This window comes from Bos javanicus, chromosome 5, assembly GCF_032452875.1.
Source record: "Bos javanicus breed banteng chromosome 5, ARS-OSU_banteng_1.0, whole genome shotgun sequence".
Lineage (NCBI taxonomy): Eukaryota > Metazoa > Chordata > Mammalia > Artiodactyla > Bovidae > Bos > Bos javanicus.
In genome coordinates this window covers 15,675,994-15,698,100 of record NC_083872.1, presented here as the reverse complement: position 1 = coordinate 15,698,100, position 22,107 = coordinate 15,675,994, and the positions used below count along the sequence as shown (strand labels likewise).

The 22,107-nt window shown below is 35.6% G+C and overlaps 1 long non-coding RNA gene across 4 annotated transcripts in view; it reads right to left on the bottom strand.

The window, feature by feature from the left end:
- Nucleotides 1-13,737: 13,737 nt before the first annotated feature.
- LOC133247180 (uncharacterized) overlaps nucleotides 13,738-22,107 on the bottom strand; it is a 72,566-nt gene continuing 64,196 nt past the window's right edge. For 2 of the 4 annotated variants that reach the window (XR_009736295.1, XR_009736296.1), the window contains one exon: nucleotides 20,121-20,648. This is a non-coding gene — a long non-coding RNA (uncharacterized LOC133247180). Of the gene's footprint in view, nucleotides 14,548-15,646; nucleotides 15,898-20,120; nucleotides 20,649-22,107 lie in introns of those variants that run through there. The other 2 variants (XR_009736297.1, XR_009736294.1) reach the window with 2 other exon arrangements.

Sequence of the window (22,107 nt, the reverse complement as noted above, 5' to 3'; positions counted from 1 at the left end):
AGAGTAATGCTCAAAGTTCTCCAAGCCAGGCTTCAAAGTTCTCCAGCCAGAAAAAAGTTCTCCAAGCCAGGCTTCAAAGTTCCCCAGCCAGAAAAACACTTCTGCTTTATTGACTATGCCAAAGCCTTCAACTGTGTGGATCACCACAAACTGTGGACAATTCTTAAAAGAGATGGGAATACCAGACCACCTGACCTGCCTCTTGAGAAACCTATTTGCAGGTCAGGAAGCAACAGTTAGAACTGGACATGGAACAACGTACTGGTTTCAAATAGGGAAAGGAGTACGTCAAGGCTGGATATTGTCACCCTGCTTATTTAACTTATATGCAGAGTACATCATGAGAAACGCTGGGCTGGAAGAAGCAAAAGCTGGAATCAAGATTGCTGGGAGAAATATCAAGAACCTCAGATATGCAGATGACACCACCCTTATGGCAGAAAGTGAAGAGGAACTAAAAAGCCTCTTGACGAAAGTGAAAGAGGAGAGTGAAAAAGTTGGCTTAAAGCTCAACATTCAGAAAACTAAGATCATGACATCTGGTCCCATCACTTCGTGGGAAATAGATGGGCAAACAGTGGAAACGGTGTCAGACTTTATTTTGGGGGGCTCCAAAATCACTGCAGATGGTGACTGCAGCCATGAAATTAAAAGATGCTTGCTTCTTGGAAGAAAAGTTGTGACCAATCTAGATAGCATATTAAAAAGCAAAGACGTTACTTTGCCAACAAAGATCCATCTAGTCAAGGCTATTGTTTTTCCAGTGGTCACGTATGGATGTGAGAGTTGGACTATAAAGAAAGCTGAGTGCTGAAGAATTGATGCTTTTGAACTGTGGTGTTGGAGAAGACTCTAGAGAGTCCCTTGGACTGCAAGGAGATCCAACCAGTCCATCCTAAAGGAAGTCAGTCCTGAATATTCATTGGAAGGACTGATGTTGAAGCTGCAACTCCAATAATTTGGCCACCTGATGCAAAGAACTGACTCATTTGAAAAGATCCTGATGCAGGGAAAGATTGAAGGCGGGAGGAGAAGGGGACGACAGAGGATGAGATGGTTGGATGGCATCACCGACTCATTGGACATGAGTTTAAGTTAACTCCGGGAGTTGGTTATGGACAGAGAGGCCTGGCAAGCTGCAGTCCATGGGGTCGCAAAGAGTTGGACATGACTGAGTGAGTGAACTGAACTGAACATGGAAAACACTGGTTGAAGCACTCTACAAGTACTTTCATTTAATTCTCAAATCAACTTTATGTGGGATGTGTTACTGTTAACCTCCTTTTACATATGAAGAAACTGAGACATGAGGTGGCTGAGTAACATGCCCAGAGTCATAGAGCCTTCCTGGCAGAACTAGGATTGAACCCTGGTAGTCTGGTCCCCATGCCCTGGCTTTTTACCTTCATGTTATTCTTAATATGAGATTTAAATCTCACTATTTATGCACCGTTATCTAAATTATTTTTAATATAGATAAGCAATTGATCAAGGGAAAGTCTGCAGTTCAGTTTATCTTTAATTTGGTCTGGATATCCAATTATCAATTCAGTTAAAACTTTCAAGTCATCATTATCATCACCATCATCAACATTTTTCATTACATCTTAACTGTATTTCCCTTGGTCACATCAAAGTAAGTTTTGAAGTGTTCACTTGCTTTTAGGCACCATGGAAATTACTTTGACATATATCATCACCACTTTGGACTTTTTCTAAAATCACAGAGGAAAACTAAATAGGGAAACAACTCTACTCTGCAATTTGTTCCAAAGAGCTGATGGTTCCAAAGTAATTTATGTTACACGCTGAACTGCATCAGGTATATGCCCTAAATATAACACTAAATTTGCTTTTCTGGTACTCTGTATGATAGGCTTAAAATATAAATTACACCACCACCCTCTTCAACAACAGTCAGTAAGAAGAGAAAGTGATTTTCCATGATGTGGACATTGGCTTAACACAGAGAAGTTGATATGGGTAAAGAAGTCCTAAGTGACAATAACCCAGAGTACAAACCAGTTACTTAAAATTATCTGTTTGATTTCATTATTTATTAATTTCTGGAAAGATTTAAATCACTGAATTTTGATAACTGATTATATAATATTTATCAAACTTAATATAATTAGTAATATGTAAAAAACATTGATAAATATAAATGAGACTAATTAGGAAAGCATAATAGCAGAAAAACCTAAAAATTACAATTAATGTATTCATTGGGTGAAATATTTCATTTTGTCCTAGAGATGCTTACATGTCTTGCTTATTTCATTAGTTTTCAGAATATCAATAATATAACCTACAAATTAAGAATAAATTAATTTTACAAGTGAAGATATTTTTTGATAATGTTGACTGGACATGACAACATAGAGAAAAATTATTGAATGTATAATGATAGTATCTTATTTATGATCTTCAAATAACTTTATAGAATCAAGTATGATTTTTTTGCCTGTTTTCCCACTACTTTCTTTCCATCTTCCTTAAGATATTAAGCATTGCCAGTTTTATCAGGTAAACAAGCAATTTCTACTAAATGGGGCTAATTATTAATATAGTAAAGTCAATGAATTTTAAGTTTATATATACTGTTGAAAAATGCTCTACTGACAATTAACTTCAAGTTAAGCTCTGCGCAAAGCATTGTTTAGGAAGGTCATAGAAACACCAGGAAATCCAGTGGCAATAAAGGAAATCTGAACAGCAACCTCTAAAAGGTACCTTTATTGCCTGTCTTTTTTCCTATCACTCCCACTAAATCCATTCTGTATAACAGATTCATCTTTTGTTTTTAAAGCATCATTTTCATTATGGCATTGTTATTTTTGGAATTATAAACTAAGTAACATACAAACATAGATGACAGTATTTTTAAAAAATCGTTATCTACTACTTGACCGAATTAAAAATAGTTGCTGACAAAATGTAAACCTCTATATATACTTGCTTCCAGGTTCAATTTCCTTCAAGAGCAGAGGTCATTAATTCCTCTTCTGAATTTGGCATATGCCATTCTTTGCAGGCTTATACACTGACTATACATATATATTAGAGGAGGAACACTCCAGTATTCTTGCCTGGGAAATCCCACGGTCAGAGGGGCCTGGTGGGCTACAATCCATGGGATCGCAAAGAGTTGAACACAACTGAGCAACTGAGCATACATATATATTAACACATAGAATTTATTAATGTATTTCCATGTTATAAGAAGTCGACATATTATATGTGTTCTTTAACATGTTTTTGAGGTTTATTCATGCTAATATATACCTATATATATATATATATATATATATATGAAATACACACATATATTTGAACCTAGTTCTAACAGAAAGAAAGGGGACAAAAACACTGGCTGTGTGTTTGAACTGCTTATAGAATTTATCCTTTAGAGAAGCTCCTTGAAATTCTATTTTAAAATGATTATGTTTTTTATTGTATAAGCATTTTAGATTACAATCTAGTGAGCTTTGTGTTCTATCTTAATATGCAACATATTTTAGTTGTTTCATATAGGTCAAACCTATTTCTCTCAAATAGCTTGTAAACTATCAAAAAGTAAAATTTGGGCCCTCACTTACTCTGCTATCTCCCCATAAGGCTTTGTACAAGACTGAGTCCAACAGTTGTTTATAAGTTTGCCTTGATTTTTTGTGAAGGAAGAAAGTTGGAATTACATTAAAATTTCCTTGGATACAATTGAAGATTGAAGATACATTTCTTTCCATTTATTTGATAAATTTGGGCTGTTTTACCCACATTGAAAATAAGGCAATGATGCAATTTTGTAACCATTATCTGCCATTATGAACAATAATTTGACTCACACAAACTTTTTTTTCTCAGTATCTTTTTGTATTGAAACAAGAAAAAATAATGTTGCTTGGTTGTTTTTTTTTTTTTTGGTTTTTTTTTTTTCCATCAGACCCTTTGCAGAATTTCTACTACACAAGAGATAACAATTTTCTCCAACTCTTATACTTTTATAGTTTCTCCATCAGTACCTGTTGATTGTCTATGATTACAAATTGTAAGATTATCAATACTGTTTCTTGACTACTTAGCTAGTTCTAAACTCCCACTTTAGGTTGTAAAAGTGACATCTGAAAAAAAATATAATGTCTTATGATTAACATAATGCTTTTTACTTTGGATCGGTATTTTGTCTTATCTATTGTTACACCCATTAATCTGATCCATAGAGTGAATTGGTCCTTGATAAATGTTTGCTGAATGGCTCATTGGACAGATAAATGACATAATTTCTTTCACTCCTCATACTAACGCAATTTGCATCTTATTTTGCAGAGAAGAGTACAGAAGCTTTAAAAAGCTAGGAAGCTTAGAGCAAAAGCACACAAAAAGCAGGTTCTTGTCTTCTGATTCTAAACATCCTGTTTGTACTCCTGCTGCCTTACTATATCCTGTGTAGCTTAGATGAGAGGTTAAAAATGAGACAGCGGTGAGTTAAAAGAAACTGTATCTGTAGTATTCTCTTGAAAGCTGAGATTTGATTTTTGGCTTGTGTTTAAATGTGATACAGCTTTATTCAATGCATAGGAATGATACTTGGTTCTTCTGTGAATGGTCAGGAATATCAGGACATTCACAATCAGAAAAAAACAAAGCAGAAATGCTGAATCGCAGTCCAGCCTTCTAAGTGGGTTTCTGAAAATGATTTGCAGCAAGAAAATGGAAAAGAAGGAGATAAACTCTTAACTCTACAGCACATAGAAGGAGCAGTTGTGTTCATTTAGACATGTGGCAGGGTTGTTACACCTGCTGGCCTCACAAGATTGTAGGAAATGTGACACCCCACAGTGCCAAGCTTGGATCTGCAAATTTGAATTTTCTCCATTAGAGAAGTGAATCCCTGCTGCTTTTCAAACATTAAAAGCTTCACTGTTCCTTTGCAACAGCATGTTTGAAGCCTGGAAAACATTCAATGAGCAGCTACAAATCAGGGAGTGAACTTTAAAAGTCTTGATCTGTGGTTGCAAAGGTTTATTTGAAACAGTGACAGGAAAGGAGATTTCATAGCATCGTGTCTTGCTGAAGAGATGCACAGGAAGTGCAATATAGCACATTTCAGCAGAAGTGGAGTCAGCAGGGTACCTGTTTTCCAGGTGATATAATGTGCTTTCAAGGTGATAAAAACAGCCCTTGAACCAAAGCACTCAAAAGGAAAGGAAACAATGAAAGATCTGAGTTGAGGGGTAAGCAGTGGGAGAGCAAAGCAGCTTGGGGTGTGAGTGCTTCTTTGAAAGGGCTGCTGTTCAGGTTTCTATGATGTATGAAATGTGATGCCAAAATAAGAGTGGAACCAGACCTGCATAGTAAATCAAGTACAGGGAAGGGAAAGATTTATTAGAGAAGTCTTATGTGCTTACTCTTTCATGTGTCAAGAACTCCCCAGACCAATATTTTATCCTGTAAAATCATCACTATCATTCCACAGTGGCCCATAGAAAAACACTGTGATCATTACAAGAAGATTTTACTACCAGAGCTGTTTTTCTTCTTTTTAAAATCTAGTTTAAATCATGATTAAATGATAAGAATAATAGTTTTCAAGATCACTACATGCAATGTACACCATAATTAATTGTGAGATGACTTGTTTTATTCATATAATTGGTACTCAGAGTCATCTGTTGCTAAAGGTAATAGAGAAGCTTTAAGGAGGATACAAAAAATTTATTTGACACGATGCTTTGTTCTTTGTGTTGTCTTTAGCTCTCTGTCATAAGCTTGGAAAGGACCTCTAGACATGAGATCATCACTTCTGATGGAGGCAGGACAGATTTTCACTAGACCAGACTGGAAGGCGTCTATCAACAATTTCCTGGAAAGGAGATTTACAAGCCTCCCTGGGAAACCTGTTACTGTGCCAGGGCCTCTAATCCCACAGCAGTATGTTTCCCTACATCTTTTATCCACCAATCCATACTCCAGGAATGTTCCATCAATATCAGCTATGATCAGGAGCATCCTAAATCCCATCCACTAAAATTTAAGCTCATCTCATCACTGCCAGATGGCTGGCAACTTAATAGCATCCTTGGTATAATAACCCCTCATATACTTAAGACTTTTAATTGTCTTTGGCATAGATTGTCCTAGAATGTAATACACAAGTCTGCATACAAAGATGATACAGATTGTCTAACAGCAATATGAATGCATTATAGTTGGTTTTTCTTTAATTACTGTGGATGTGCTCTCATCCATTCATAATCTCCTACTCCATCTGTGTTGTGACCAGCAGTATAAAGTTTAGAGGTAGCTAGGTTGGGTTAAAGTACAGTCATTCTCTTTGGAAGTAACTTTATCTTAATTAGCATGGTGATCATTCAAGCTACTTAAGGTAAATGGACAAATAGATTTAGGAGTAAAAGGACTGAACATTTTATTTTTAGAAGATCTTGTTAATTGGGATGGGAATTTAGGCAGAAAGATGTGGAAGGAAAAAAGCTAATGGTTTGAAGCTCTGTAGCTTCTGCTCCTGACTAGCTATTCAACAATCTTATTTGTGATACTTCTAAGAGAATTAAGCTGCATAGGAATGTTACTGTGTAAGATGAAATACTTACTTATGGACGCCCATGCTGCTGCTACTAAGTCACTTCAGTCATGTCCGACTGTGTGACCCCATAGACGGCACACCCATACTGAGCGCCAAAACTTCAACTCCAGTAAGATGTGTTCACACAGTCTATCCACATGTTTATCTTTTAATATCTAGAGACTTTTTTTTAACTTGGGTGTTTATGAATGAGACTAAAGTGTTTTTTGAGAAGAGACTGAACTTGATCTTTTTAATTAAAGCATATGTGTGTATGTATATGAATGGCAGACTATAATGAATAAATGATAGGCGGAAGGGTTACAATGTTAATCTTGCTTCCATCAGATGAAAAACTATTGAAAATTTTTTGGCATGAACTTCACTCTTTTTCTTATTATTGAACATAAAAAGATTTTTTTTTGGAGAGTCCCATATTATCTTGCTCCAAACTATCATGGTTAGTACTTCAGGGCCCTTTTCAGTTAACTGCAGAGTTTTTATGCATTTACTTCATACAGAGTCTTTATTTCTGAATTTGTATCAGCTGATCTCTACTGAAGATTTTACTCTAACTCGCTGTTCAAAATATCAGTCTTGCTGGTTTTAATAGAAATGGTTAAGTTCTGTAGTGGCTCACTGTGTCTCATTTTAAAATGATCTGGAACTTTCTATAAAGTATCTATATTTCACTTTCCATTGTATTGTATTGCACTGAAACAGTGATTAGGAATCCTTGTGGAAGGGGTCATGTTTTTTTGAAATACAAGCTGAAACAGCTCCATGAATTGCATAACTATTAACATGTATTCTGTACTCACTAAGAGTCTCTCATCACAGCAGGGGTAAATTTAATGTCCTGTGCACCTAGTAAATGTTAAATAGATGCCAATTTATTTCATTTAGTAAATGTAGCTAATCTTTCAAAAGCTAGACTTTTAAAATCTGCTTCTGATAGCAATCTTATTAGATTTTCTCATAACTTGAGAGAGTAAGGTACTCAAAATCAATGTCAAATGAGTCCAAGAACTCTTACTAGAATAATTCGCATTTCCTGAAATTGATAACCAAATCTTGCACATTGTGCTGGAATGATATTAACCAGTAAATTTAATTATACCTCTTCTTGCCATGTAACTGTACTCATTTACAGAACATTGTGCCCACAGAAGGTAGAGTTTGGGAATATCCATTGACAAGAAAACTACCAGATAAAGTACAACATATAAATCCAACTGAATATTATACAACAAAAAAGAATAGAGTAGTAAGAAATACTATCTTATTCTAGATAGTAATAAGATATACTATCTTATTCTAGAAATACAATAAGAAATACTATTGATCAATCTTAGACACAAATTTTTTCAAGCATCCAAAGACTATGTCCAGTATGATATCATTTTCATGAATCAGAAAAACAGTAGAATGGCGGGGGGGAAACACTTAGATAAAATGTTCTATTATATGCAGTGGGAATGGGTGGTCTAGGAATCCATTATACTGTTATGTATGCATAGTACATGCATATTAAGTATTATTTTTATATGCATACAATATTATATTAAGAAAATAAAGTATACAAGTAGAAAAAGTATTAAAAATATTTCTCCAATAATTCATGGAAGACAAGTCTGTACTGGGACAATGATTTTATAGTATTTAGCATCCCATCTTCTGAATTAAAGTCAGTTCTTAAGACACCAGAATAGTACTAGATAATGACCATAGAATCAGTTGGGCTCTCTCAGTTTCAGATAGTTCTATCTTTCCATTTATCTGAAGTACTATTTTAATGACTCAGAATTTTTAAAGGGTTGAACATGGAATGAGCACCATGCATACTATGTTGGTCAGCTGTGCAGACCTGCTGTGTAACAAACCACTGCAAAATTCAGTGTCTTAAAAAAGTGATAATTTATTTTCACACTTACAGGTCAACTGGAAAAGCATTGCTTCAGATTGTAGGTCTGTGGGTTGGTTGGGGACTCTGCTCCATAGGTCATTTTTTGAGAGGGTGGCAGAGGACCGAAGCTGAAGTGTTACTGGAGTATGGTATCCTGGCAAGAGCAATAATACAAGAGGGCAAACGAAACTGTGCAAGAATGTTTAAGCCTCTGTACCACAGTTGCTAACACTGGCCAAGCTCAAAGTGGAAAAGTGGAAAGGTGAACTTGAAATGGATTTATAAGACTAATATGGGACCAATGAGTCAGTCCATCACACAAATTTACCAAAGGGTCAAATAAGGTTCATATTTTACTAGGTGTTTCCTCCACTCACACGCATTATTCAGATTCCCTGATGTGTTCCATGCCTCAGTATGCTGAATTCTAAGGATGAACTGTTTACACTAGGTTTTTCCATTGATCAGCTTGAGGAAGGAACTGACGAAGAGGAGACACCAACAGAAAACTAAAGGGTAAAAATAAGGAACATTGGGATATTTTTTCCCTCTTTTGGTTTTACATCTCTGGCAGGGACAGGGGAGCCTGGTGGGCTGCTGTCTATAGGGTCGCACAGAGTCGGACACGACTGAAGGGACTTAGCAGCAGCAGCAGCAGCAGCAGCAGTGTCTTTGTCCCTCCGTGACTGGCTCTCTTCAAGTGACTGTGCCTGCATTGTTTTAGTTGCCTCTGGGAATGGTAGCAGCTGCCCACCATTGCTAGTCTCTCTGTATCTCATCACTATTTGTTTTTTTTCTTAGGCAACAGCCACATCAATTTACATAGTCCTCTTCCAAACTAGTTTCAATTTAACCATCTGAACTGAATTCTGTTTCCTTCTGACATTCTGACCGATACACACATATAATTTATTTCAATATGTGTAACAAAGATATGTCCTTACTTATCACTAATCCCTTTTCAAAATGCTAAGATAAAGCATCAGGCATGCTTAAGTTTTTAAAATTATGCTTCATGCTGACCCTTTTATAATTGGATACAGCATAAGTTTTGGCTATTTGACTAGAACTTTCCAATTCTATACAGTTTGCTCAATATAATACAAGACATACTTTTTTTAAGTGTAGGAAAGTACTTTGGTTACATTGCATTCTATGCATTTACTCTGGGTTCACTATCCTAACCTCTCTATTTTGGGAGGCCATGTTTCTGTTAGAAAGAGAAGTTTCCTGAAAGCATACTTAAAATAATCTTCCTCTAGGAGAAAAAGAAAATAAAAATTGATTTCCCCTTGCAAACATTCATCTTTCCCACTATCATAATTAGAATATGTAGGCTGAAGAGGTGAGTCTAGCAAGGTTAGTGATAATCCTCAGTAGGTTGAGAAGAGCATTAATGAAGATGAGAAATCAAATTTCAAAGAGACAATTAAGCCAAGGCTTAAGTCATATTGGAATGAAGGAGATAATGAAGGTACCAAAGCAAGAATATGAAATCATTCAGTTATTAAACAGAGCACATAGCCCAGGACAAAAAAAAAAGGACCCTATTCAAAACATGTCCATGATCAGAAGTCAGGGACATATGGCTAAAGTGGATTTGCATGGCGTTAAGACTCATCTCACATGCTAGTAAAGTAATGCTCAAAATTCTCCAAGCCAGGCTTCAGCAATACGTGAACTGTGAACTTCCTGATGTTCAAGCTGGTTTTAGAAAAGGCAGAGGAACCAGAGATCAAATTGCCAACATCCGCTGGATCATGGAAAAAGCAAGAGAGTTCCAGAAAAACATCTATTTCTGCTTTATTGACTATGCCAAAGCCTTTGACTGTGTGGATCACAAAAAGCTGGAAAATTCTTAAAGAGATGGGAATACCAGACCTCCTGACCTTCCTCTTGAGAAATCTGTATGCAGGTCAGGAAGCAACAGTTAGAACTGGACATGGAACAACAGAGTGGTTCCAAATAGGAAAAGGAGTACGTCAAGGCTGTATATTGTCTCCCTGCTTATTTAACTTATATGCAGAGTACATCATGAGAAATGCTGGGCTGGAAGAAACACAAGCTGGAATCAAGATTGCCGGAAGAAAAATAAATAACTTCAGATATGCACATGACACCACCCTTATTGCAGAAAGTGAAGAGGAACTAAAGAGCCTCTTGATGAAAGTGAAAGAGGAGAGTGAAAAAGTTGGCTTAAAGCTCAACATCCAGAAAATGAAGATCATGGCATCCGGTCCCATCACTTCATGGGAAATAGATGGGGAAACAGTAGAAACAGTATCAGGCTTTATTTTTTTGGGCTCCAAAATCACTGCAATGGTGACTGCAGCCATGAAATTAAAAGACGCTTACTCCTTGGAAGGAAAGTTATGACCAACCTAGATAGCATATTCAAAAGCAGAGATATTACTTTGCCAACAAAGGTCCGTCTAGTCAAGGCTATGGTTTTTCCTGTGGTCATGTATGGATGTGAGAGTTGGACTGTGAAGAAGGCTGAGCGCTGAAGAATTGATGCTTTTGAACTGTGGTGTTGGAGAAGACTCTTGAGAGTCCCTTGGACTGCAAGGAGATCCAATCAGTCCATTCTGAATGAGATCAGCCCTGGGATTTCTTTGGAAGGAATGATGCTAAAGCTGAAACTCCAGTACTTTGGCCACCTCATGCGAAGAGTTGACTCATTGCAAAAGACTCTGATGCTGGGAGGGATTGGGGGCAGGAGGAGAAGGGGAACAACAGAGGATGAGATGGCTGGATGGCATCATTGACTCGATGGACGTGAGTCTGAGTGTACTCCGGGAGTTGGTGATGGACAGGGAGGCCTGGCGTGCTGCGATTCATGGAGTTACAAAGAGTTGGACATGACTGAGCAACTGAACTGAACTGAAGATTCTGTATAGCAAACTAAAGTTAGGAATGAGTTCCAAGGCTTGCAGACAAAACAACCCTGTATCTGTAGTAACCAAGAGAATTAAGAAAATACACCAGCATTAAACATGTTTGGAAAAGTAAGGAGACCTACAAAGAAGGCTGGCTTAAACTATGCTATAAGAGGATCTTTTTCACTGAAAGTTTAAAAATGACTGGGAAAAGAACAATACTTATGCTAATGGGGGCATTTGAGTGCTATTATTCACTGTCAATCTAGGCTGTATATAATTTACATTCCAATTTGCATTCAAAATATCGCTTTCTTTAAAATAGCTGCCAACAAATACTGTGATGCAATAGTTAGCACTGTCATCACAAATTATCAAACAAGTCATCATTATCAATATCTTACTAACAATGATTTTTTAAGAATAAGCCCCAGGAGTTCTGAGTTCATTGTCACTGATCTTTTAGTTAATAATAGCAAAAATTTACCTTCAGATATGTGTTTTCAACATTGGTATTGAGAGAAAAGTTGTTTTCAGTCCAACCTGATAGGACCCATTGAACCACAGCTTATTATAATTTCCACTGAACAATAAAAAGTTTCTGGATTTTATTTGGAATTTAGAATACTTAAAATTGTTTCATCTGGTTGCTATACTTTATTTATTCAAGCTCAACTTCTGATTCTTTAACGTTCAATCCAATCTCCAGGGTTATAGTAAAAGTTCAATGTTGTCAATTTATCAAATCCCAGTCTATCTCCTGATTCTATTCTACTTTAAAAGCTTGTTTATGTTCAAACTACTTGGTTTCATAATGCTTTCTTATTCTTTTTTGCTTTTACACATTAATTATTTTTGCCATGCTGAGGTTCTTTCTTCTTCAGAGTTTGAATGGTGAAAAACCCCATAAAAATAACTTTCTTCTTTCCAGCTGTTTTGTTGACTTTTTGTTAAATCATTATTCTTTGCATCTCAGGCTTATTCCTAAGTTTATAAGGTTATGTAGGTGTTGCAGAAAGGGGGACACCTTCCAGGGCCCGAAACTGGACTCTTGTCTAACACTCAGAAATGAATTGTCCGAGAAGACACATGTGCTGACAAAGCAAGAGATTATATTGGGAAAGGACACCCAGGTGGAGAGCAGTAGGGTAAGGGAACCCAGAAGAACAGCTGGCTTGGGTTTTATGGTGATGGGATTAGTTTCCGGATTGTCTTTACCCAATCATTCTGTCTCAGAGTTCTTCCTGGTGGTGCAGCCCAGATGGATGCCAGCGAGAAGGATTCTGGGAGGTGGTCGGACATGTATTGTCTCCTTTTGACCTTTCCTGAGCTCTTCCGGTTGGTGGTGGCTTATTAGTTCCGTGTTCCTTACCAGGACCTCCTGTCATAAAACAACTCACGCAAATGGTTACTATGGTGCCTGGCCAGGGTGGGTGGTTTTAGTCAGTGTGCTTCCCCTAACATAGGGGCTTCCTGGATGGCTCAGATGGAGCAGTTTGTTTTAAATGGAATATATTTGTTTTAAATGGAATTTTTCTGAGTCTTTATTTTCTTCTAGATTAGAAATTTGAACAATTTTCTACTGATCTCAGAGTTTCCCAACACTAGGGAGAGTATTCCTGCTTATATAACAGTCTTTTCCAGGAATTTTCTCACCATATTGATAGGAGTTCATGAACTTTGCTTTACTTCTTTTTTAGAATGACAGAGAACTAAATACTGAGTTAAGTAATTTTTCCTTAAAATGCATACATGAGGTTTATGGAAGCCAAAGTCTTAGTATCAGCCCATCAAGGAAGATCACTCTACTGCAACAATTAGATTTTCCAGAGTTACCTAGTTATGCTTTAAAAAACAAATAAATGGATTTAGAACTTATGTGATTAAAGGAATCCTGTCTTCTTTGAGCCATGGAGGGAAACAGGTTTTGTTCTCTTTCACAGAAAATTTCTGATATTTAATTCTATCTATTATCTTCAGATCAAAGCATTACAAGGGGTTGTGTTGTTCAGTTGCTAAGTTGTGTCCATCTCTTTGTGATCTTATGGACTGCAGTACACTGGGGTCCCATCCTTCAGTATTTTCCAGAATGTGCTCAGATTCATGTCCATTGAGTCAGTGATGCTATCTAACCATCTCATCCTCTGCCACCCCTTTCTCCTTTTGCCTTCAATCTTTCCCAGCATCAGGGTCTTTTCCAATGAGTGAGCTCTTCACATCAGGTAGTCAAGGTTTTGGAGGTTCAGCTTCAGCATCAGTCCTTCCAATGAATATTCAGGGTTGATTTCCTTTAGGATTGACTTGTTTCATCTCCTTGCAGTCCAAAAGGCTCTCAAAAGTCTTCTCCAGCACAATTTGAAAGTATCGATTCTTTCGTGAGGGGGAATCATAAAGATGAGGTATGTGTGTGTGTATACATATAATGTAATATTACTCAGCCACAAAAAAGAATGAAATCTTGCCATTTGCAACAACATGGATGGGCCTAGAGGATTATGCTAAGTGAAATTAAGTCAGACAAAGAAAGACAAATATGATATAATTTCATTAATATGTAGGTTCTAAAAAACAAAACAAATGAACAAACATAAGAAAGCAGAAACAGACATAGATATAGAGAATAAACAGGTGGTTACCAGAGGGGTGGAGCATATGGGAATGAGAAAAATCAGTTCAGTTCAGTTCAGTCACTCAGTTGTGTCTGACTCTTTGAGACCCCATGGACTGCAGCACGCCAGGCCTCCCTGTCCATCACCAACTCCCAGAGCTTACTCAAACTCACGTCCATAGAGTCAGTGATGCCATCCAACCATCTCATCCTCTGTCATCCCCTTCTCCTCCTGCTTTCAATCTTTCCCAGCATCAGGGTCTTTTTAAATGAAGGTGAGGGTTTCAAGAGGTACAAAATTTTACCTACAAAATTAATAAGTCACAGGGATGTACAGTGTGGAAAATATAGTCAATAATAATATGATAATCTAAAATAAACAAAAAACACACTAAAACTGTGTGTATCTGCCAGGAGATATTTTATAGCTCTCTGTGAAGGATCTCTCTGAAGGAAAGGTAAGTGCCAGAAGGAACAGTTCAAACTTTCTAGTGAAGAAAGTGTCATTTATTTTAAGCTACATGGGTTTTGATGCTTTAAGATAAATGAAATCATTCTTTCATAATCCAACCTATAAAAAACAAATAAAATGCAGTTAGACATCTGACTGGTCACATTCATAATTTATTCCATTAAGCAAAAATAACTGCAGTAAAATGTTCCTTTATTTAATTCTTAACAAGTAGACCAAAAATAGGACATTTTTATTTGATTAAATATAAAGCTAGTATACACTAGTGAAATGTGATTTTTATATGTAGCTAGAGAGTTGTATATTAATCTTTAGGTTGTTTTATCTTAGCTGTTTCTTATGGAAGTAATAAAAAATATATCATATACATGAACACATCATATACACGAACACCATTGAGCATTTGTCATAAAAAATGTAACTTTCAATGATATTTCAAGGAATGATATCTGTCTGCATAGTAAGTCTTGTAATCTCCAGAGAATTAAAGCAACACAGATAACAGATTCCAGCAATCATTTTGGAACTATCTCTACAATATAATTGCCTCTTAATTTATAACTAGATTATAGCAAAATGCCTCACTGGGTTGTTCATGTAAGGAAAACTAAGAGACAAGCTGCATCTTTGACATTTATTGAGAATTCTCAGCTCAAATTTATGATGTGGGAGTTAGTAAAAGAAAAGAGCCTGTCAAACTCTACTGCAATTTGATGAAGTCAGGAGAAAGTGGAAATTTATCTCTAACTCTTTGATCTTTTTCATCTATCCAAGTCAAAATACCATGTCTGTTAAACTAAGGAAACCTTGTCTTTTTTCTCTTCAATCTGAAATTTAACAGAAAATCTTGACATAACATACTTTAGTTTTACTTCTATAATTCTCTCCTGGGAACAATTTTATTTAATCAGAATTAATCCATAAGTTTTCCTCAGAATTAGAAAGATTGACTAACAATTGGTAACACACGGAAAATGTTAAGACTGCCGATTTTATGAATTAACTGCTGTGGATCAGCAATATAGAGTAGTCAAGAATGTGGTATTTTTTTTTAATTTTTAAATATACTACTACTTTGGACAATTAAAAATCTCTTTATACTATCCTTGTTTGGCCCACTTGAAAATAGAGAAGCTAACTGTATAAGCTCATACATTCTTTCCCTGTCTCTTATTTAGGATGCTAAGGCTTTCCTTACCATAGTAGTTCCAAAACAAAGGAACAGCTCCACAAGCATCATTAATGCTGACTTCTATTTGATTTTCCTCTTCAAGAAAGATGTAATTTTCTTCCGTTAAGCAAATCTTCATTAATCAATTGATCTGTCTTCAGATCTTGTGTTTTATTTATTTAATAATTTATAAAACAGTACTTAGTTCATAGAACATAATATTCTGTTCTTGATAATGACCTCAATTATGGTTTAGAAGTAAACGTGACAGCTTCTCTCTATGGAAACATAATAGCCTACATATAACTATCTGAAAATATATAAATATGAAAATTAGCTTAATTGGCTAAATGTATTTAAGGAGATAGGTATTTATTTATTTATTCTGCAAGGAATATATAACATAGAGAAAATGACCAAGAATAAAAACATTGGAGAAAAAAGAAAAATATGATCAGCACTAAATGAGAAAGAAATTTCTCTTTCCTATATCCACGAAGATCTAGCAAATGCCAAGTAGCAGAAGTCTTTCTGCTTCTTGGGTAGAGTTCATTTACAGTTAAAGTAAGCTGTTGTCTCAGCATTGTATAAAACTGTCTGACAGCAATTAAGAATAGAAACAAGGGTCCAATAAGAAAAAGAATAGCAAAATTTTTGGAGGAGTATTGCTAGAAGACTGAGAAAGTTTGCATTATTGCTGGAATAAGTGACCAGTGGGCCATATATTAATTCTTTAACAAATGTTTTGATTTTTTACAATTTGCCAGTTAACTATATTATTTGCTATACTTGTAATAGTAAGCAGAAATCTATATAGTTACTTTCCTATTCGATTAAGAATTCAGAGAAGCTAGACACTGGGCTAAAAACAACAACAACGACAACCAAAAAGAGACAAATATTGTCACTCAAATGAATATAATTCTTTAAGAAAACATGATAAAGGACCGCGACTGGGGCCAGTGTGGCAGAGTTGGTCTTTTTAGCTGAGCGCTGAAGGATGATTAAGATTGAGCAGGGTGAAGGTGTGTAAGGGTAGTTACACAAGGCAGCAAAGAGAACATGGGCAAAGGTTCTGTAAATAGATGGATTATGTGAGTTTAAGTCTTGGGATTAACAGGTACACACTCTATATATAAAATAGATAAACAACAAGGACCTACAGTGCCACTCAGGGAACTATACTCAATATCTTGTAATAATCAATAATGGAAAAGAATCTGAAAAAGAATATACATATACAGGTATAACTGAATCACTTTCTGTACACTGGAAACTAATAAAACTTTGTAAATCAACTATATTTCAATTCTTTAAAAGACTCAAAAAAAGAAATAAAAGCAAAATAAGCAATAAAAATACTAGAAAGCTAAAGTGGATGAGAGCACTGAGAGTGAAATACATGGTATAAAATGGTATTAGAGCTTCACCCTGCAGAGCCTCCTAGATCATGTGAGGAGAAGGAGCTGTTCTGTACAGCTGTTCTGTGAGAGCAGCTGGAAGTCATCAGTGTGCTCTGACCAAGAATATGAAACACAGTCAGATTTGAGGTTTGAAAAGATCACTCAAATTCTGATGAGCGAACTCAAGAATAGATTTCAGTTCAGTTCAGTTCAGTCGCTTAGTCGTGTCCGACTCTTTGCGACTCCATGAACTGCAGCACGCCAGGCCTCCCTGTCCATCACCAACTCCCAGAGTTCACTCAGACTCATGTCTATCGAGTCAGTGATGCCATCCAGCCATCTCATCCTCTGTCGTCCCCTTCTCCTCCTGCCCCCAATCCCTCCCAGCATCAGGGTCTTTTCCAATGAGTCAGCTCTTCGCATGAGGTGGCCAAAGTACTGGAGTTTCAGCTTCAGCATCATTCCTTCCAAAGAAATCCCAGGGCTGATCTCATTCAGAATGGACTGGTTGGATCTCCTTAGGGAACACTATTAAGAAGCTACTTCAGTACTGCAACAAAGAACAGAGCATAAAGGGAGCCACGAATAAAAAGACAAATCTATATATTCTGGGGGTAGTCAAGAGATCAGTACTGGTAGACTCAGTGAGCAATGGGACAAGAACATGAGGGAGAGGGAAGTGTCCAGGATGATTAGATAAATGGATTCGTGCCATTAACTGACAGAAGACACAGTGAAAGAAGATGGAGACTGAGAATTCATGGTTGGATGTTTTTCCTCTTGAGATACATTTGAGCCACCTGGATAGAGATGTCAAGTAGACAGTTAGATCAAAACAACACACCACACAGGTTATCAAGTAATTCAGAAGAGCTTATGGTGAAAAGCAATGGTTTTGAATTTTGTTCTTTCCCTCTCCTCAAATAACCTTTTCTAACCATTTCCCATAGTGGTTGTTGTTTTTAATTAATTCTGCTGTTTAACCCATAACTCCAGAAACTTAGCTCATTTTTATTTTCCTTGATGTATTAACTTCAGTTACTATTCATATCTACCTGCAACTTAGGTAAGAGAAAACACTCTTCTCATCTCAAACTGATACTTTTATTTTTTATTTTCCTAGTCTTACTAGAGGCTTATTGGTAATTAAAGGTGACAATTTTCTGATTTATTTTATTTGTATTTTTACCTCTGTCCAAATTGCTGCTGAGTCTAATCTATTTAATTAATTCTGTTATGAGTTTAGCTTTCCTAAGTTACTTTTATTACTACCTTCTACAATTTCTATATGATAAGAACTATTTCAGGAGTAATGAAAGTATATTACCTGAACAGACAGGCTACAAATGCATTTTCAGTTTTCATTGATAAGAATTTGTGGCTGATTATATAGCTAGATAAAGATATGAAGAATACATAAAATCATGGAAGATATCCTTTTAATATTTACAAAAGATATGGCCCTGCTATTAGAGAAAAAATTTAAATACAGAATTTCACTAACAGAAACACACATATAAAGTTGAAAGTGAGGATAAAAGAATAACATTTTGGTATGGATTATCAAAGTCACTCATTCATATATTCAATAAATGTATACAGACCAGAGATTATTCCAAATGCTAGAGTTACAGTTTTAATGGATTGTTAAGAGAGTAAACAAATGTATATGTTGCCTTTCTGATACTTCTGTTTTCTATATTCTCTTAAGTATCAGTAATTTTATATATAATTACTCTCTCAAAACACTGAGAGGGCTTCCCTGGTAGCTCAGAGGGTAGAGAATCTGCCTGCAACGCAGGAAACTCAGGTTCGATCCCTGGGTCAGGAAGATCCCCTGGAGAAGGAAACAGCAAACCACTCTAATATTCTTGCCTGGAAAATCCCATGAACAAAGGAACCTCCTGGGCTACAGTCCATGGGGTTGTAAAGGGTCAGACATGACTGAGCTAATACTTTCAAAACACTGAAGCTTTCTTCCTATAAATTATGATTTTATAATAATTATATTAACCATTATTGGAAAAGACTCAACACCAAAGATGAAAGAGAATATACTAATCTCCCCTATTACAATCTAAAACTGAGGAATATAATCCGTCCTCAGTATTTAGGTTTTGTGTGTTCTAACTGGTTATAGTGTTTACATTTCACTTGATTTATGTTCGTCTTATATGAAACGTTCATAGTAATATTACTAATAATGCCTTTCACTTGATTTATGTTTGTCTTATATGAAACGTTCATAGTAATATTACTAATAATACTTGTGCTGAACAGTATGGCCTATACTTTGCATGCATTTTCTCAGACTTTGACTAAATTATACTATATTAATCTGTAATCCCCAAATCTTAGTGGTTTAAACCAACAAAATTTATTTCTTGCTCTTTCTACATATATGCTATTGTTTGGTTAGGTGCTCTGTTGACATTGTCCTGACACTTAAAACCAGGCTGATAGAGGATACACTACCAGGAATATTGAGTGTGGCAATTTATACACAGGCCCTTAAAGCTTTTTTTTTTTTTTTAATTTTATTTTATTTAACTTTACAATACTGTATTGGTTTTGCCATATATCAAAATGAATCTGCCACAGGTACACATGTGTTCCCCATCCTGAACCCTCCTCCGTCTTCCCTCCCCATACCATCCCTCTGGGTCGTCCCAGTGCACCAGCCCCAAGCATCCAGTATCGTGCATCGAACCTGGACTGGCGACTCATTTCATATATGATATTAAGTGGAAGTGTCAAACATCACTTCTACTTGTTGACCAAAATAAGATGTAAGTCCCAACTAGATTCCAGGGGACTAGGAAGAACAATCCTATGACATATAATGGAAAAGATTTGGAATTATTTGGTTGTTGACATTACAAAATATTCTAAATTAGATCTTTACTAGTTCCATTTTGCAGATGAAAAACTATGTTTGAGGTGGTTTGGTAATTTTTTTCAGGGTCACACAATATTCATAAAATAGCAAACTATGTTATAGCAAGATTATTTTAATAAAAAACTGCTACTTTACAGTAAAATAATAAAAGCTGGAAAAAAATCAGCTTTTAAGGGAAATTATTCTGAAATAAGTTTTATTTTCACATGTAAATAATTCTGCTGTCTGCATTTTACAGGGTTTTTTGTAATTACTACTAGATATTTTAACCTTGGAGCAATATAACTTGTCATCCTACCATCACGTCCACAAGATTATAACCATTAATGTAGACTCTTTTGAGCAACATATAAGAATTTCCATTGGAATAGGAAAAAAATGTAATATATTTTATTAGCTATAAAGAATTATAACATTATATAAATACACATAAATATGTTTACAAATGATATCTATTAGTGTGTAACAATTTGGAGAGTCTTCGATAAAATCCATTTGAATGCAAAGGGAAATGTAAAACTGTTAAGGTCCTTTCTAGCATTATGATTCCATGAAAAATTTACTTTTCAACTATTTTTAGCATTTAAAAGAAGAATAAAACAGATAAGTGTAATTTGATGAAATTGAACAGCATGCAATATTTACTAACTTTTAAGGGTTAATACCAGGAATCATCATCAATATTCACGCAGTTGTCTATCTTCTCTGGTGATTTATCTGTCCATTCCTGTATCAGAGAGTATTGATTATTCTGTCAGAAGACAAATAATTACTATAAATAAAAAATATATAAGTCTAATAGGTAATCAGAATAAGTAATAACATAAATAATAATATGGACATGTTACAATAATAAATTTTTTTAAATGCTTCATCATTTCAATATAAGTGCAGAGAAAAGGAGAGATTATGGATGTACAAAAATTAATGTCACTGTGTGGCAAAAACCACAATATTGTAAAATAATTAACTTCCAATTGAAATAAATAATATTAAAATTGGGTATAAGAAATGGCTTTTGTCTTCAAGAGGCTAAAATTCAAAAAAAAAAAAAAAAAGAGGCTAAAATTCCATAAGCAGGGAAACACAACACATTTACAAGAATGAACTAGATAATAATGAATTGATAAAATGTGTGGTTCAGAGAATGAGGGAAGATGTGTATAGTTAACAACAGCTGCTTATTTGTCTTGGGCTTAGTGACTTTTATCTTTTGTGACAAGTGGCTGACTCAGCACTTAGATTCTAGAAGGGATCTTAATGTCCTTGTTTCAAAACAGAAATTACAGAGTGAAGTAAGCCAGACAGAAAAACACCAATACAGTATACTAACGTGTATATATGGAATTTAGAAAGATGGTAACAGTAACCCTGTATACAAGACTGCAAAAGAGACACTGATGTATAGATCAGGCTTTTGGATTCTGTGGGAGAGGGAGAGGGTGGGTTGATTTGGGAGAATGGCATTGAAACATGTATAATATCATATATGAAATGAGTCGCCAGTCCAGGTTTGATGCAGGATACTGGATGCTTGGGGCTGGTGCACTGGGACGACTCAGAGGGATGGTACGGGGAGGGAGGAGGGAGGAGGGTTCAGGATGGGGAACACATGTATGCCTGTGGCGGATTCATGTTGATATATGGCAAAACCAATACAATATTGTAAAGTTAAAAAATAAAATAGAGAAAACCTTTACATTTTTTACTAAAGCCTTTAAATTATTTAAAAGCCATTTTAAATATGAAAAATTTGGAAATAAGTGCTAGAAAAGATAAAATTGTACATTTTAGTACTGAAAACTGTCATTGGGATGTATGACCAGCAACATGACTTTATTCACCTTCCTAGGAGAATATGAGCTGAACTTGAAAGTATCACCTAATCCCCAGGCACCTGACATCCCTGCCACTCAGGTAACTCACAAACAAGAGCTGAACATTTGCAATGATATTGCTGATGACTCTGATCCAGAGCATCAATTTTTGAAATGGTAATTTCTGGTAATGACCCATTGACACAAGTTTTGAATACATAATGTATTAGAAAGAGACACTTGAGGATAATTATCCACCAGCTAAGCCATAAAGCCCCATCAAGCTTAATTCATAAATATAGAGTGTGATTCTGAATCAGTGATAAGCTATTATATTCAATCATTCTATTAATCAATTTTAGCAATTTT